This window comes from Geospiza fortis, unplaced genomic scaffold (assembly GCF_000277835.1).
Source record: "Geospiza fortis unplaced genomic scaffold, GeoFor_1.0 scaffold157, whole genome shotgun sequence".
Lineage (NCBI taxonomy): Eukaryota > Metazoa > Chordata > Aves > Passeriformes > Thraupidae > Geospiza > Geospiza fortis.
The window spans coordinates 3574538-3576460 of NW_005054314.1; positions in this window are offsets into that span (position 1 = coordinate 3574538).

The window sequence follows — 1923 nt, forward strand, 5'->3', positions numbered from 1 at the left end:
AGAGGCTGTGCTGAGCCCATGGCCGGGGAGAGCTCATCTTCCTCAGCGCTCCGCCAAGGGAAGGGAGAGTCGAGCAAGGTGCGCATCACCTTTCTGTGTCTTAAACCGAGGCTCGTTTCTGGAGAGATTTAGGCTCCTCGCTACTGCACTGGGGGCTCCGTTCCCATTGAAATCCTGGCACTTCTGGAGAGCCTCTGCACCGCCCCAGAGTCACCTGCACCGCACCAGCCTGTCTGGAAAGGGACAGTGGTAACCGGAGGCGTCCTACTCACAAAACCCAACAAGTACACATGCTCACACATACCTGTGTGTCTGTGTATATATATATATATATATAGTGTGTGTGTATATGCAATGTGTGTACAGTCTCGAAAATTAGTAATTACGGACATTAAATACCCAGCAACTTAAATACCACAAGTCTTAAATCCATTTTCCCTCCCTTTCCTGGAGTGGGTTCTGGGCTCAGCAGGGTGATGTGTGGTGTCCCAGAGCCCGAGTGGCCATGAACATCTCACACTGCAAGCACAGGCACCTCAAGGCCCACTGACATTTCCAGAGCTGCCCGTGCCAGTTCTGCCAGCCTGTCCCACGCAGGGAGTGTCACAGCACACAGCCACTCTCCCCTGCCTCCATGGGATATGGCTGAGTTTGAGCACCTACTTTTAAATCTCTTGCCAGAGCAGAGTTTTGACTCCAGAAGGGAAAATTGGCATGTATATTATTAAAAACAGTGAGTAAAATGTCTGTATTCAGTCGGACACAGCAAGGAGGAATATTGACACTTTTTAAAAATTTATTCATAGGTTGGTGGGTTTTTTAAAAATAAAGATGGTTTTATTTAAAAGTTCCTCCTTCGTGACCAGTATTGAAATAAATGCATTGAGAATGGCTGTTATATTCATTAGGTCCTCAGAAAAAGGACATTTATATAGGCATGAGACTGTTAACCACCATGTAAATTGGACTAGGACATTAGAGAGACCATTTCAAGTCTTGAAGAATAAATGGCAAGGAACTTTTTCAATATTCTTTGAAATATAATCTATTTATTAAAAATAACAACCCCAAAAGATCCTACTTTAACCTACCTCAGAACAGGAGAGAAAATTGATGAAGCAATCTACACAGCAACAGCAACAGCACAACAGAAAAATATTAAACCTATAAATCCAAGTTAGTGGTACATTAACCAGTGACTCATTGCCAGCGAGGCTTTGTGGGGATCTGGTGCACTTTACAGAATGATTTCTGAGTACTCCATGCCCATTAGTTGAAGCCCACAACCAATTGTGGTTTCTCTCCCCTGTTTTTCTCTCCTCCCCATGTGCTCACACACAGAGTTGCTCGGTTCCCTTTCTTCCCCAGGTCTGGCTGTGCTCAGGCAGGCACAGGGCACTCAGTAGCACCCCTGAGTCACCCACCAGCAGCATCTCCGGGGGCAGCCCCAGGCCCACGGACATTTCCTGGTGTGACCTTTGACAAGGAGCAGCCAGGGCACTGGGACTAGCTAAGGAGAGCCCCAAGGTGCCCAGCAGATCCTATTGTAGCTGGAGGAATTCCTGAAGCATCAGGCACCTGTCTTCCCCAGCAAATCAACTCACAGGACCCCGTGATGCAGATATTTTGTTCATCCTCTGTGAACACATGCATAGAGATGAACACCCACTGTGTGAATAGGCAGCCATGGCATTAATTAGCAGCAATGAGAAGGTAGGAGCAAACGAGATCCTGGGAGAGCCTTTGTTCTGTTGTAGAAAATGGAAAATCTGGTGTCTGAGAGACAGTAACCCACATCTGGTGCAAAATGAGGTTTGTTGCCTGTCGGGCAGGTGCTGGTGATTCAGCATGACAGTGTTCATGCACTGGTGGCGACACTGGGAGCAGCCCCCGTGGGCTGATGGCAGCTCAGGACTGGGGACA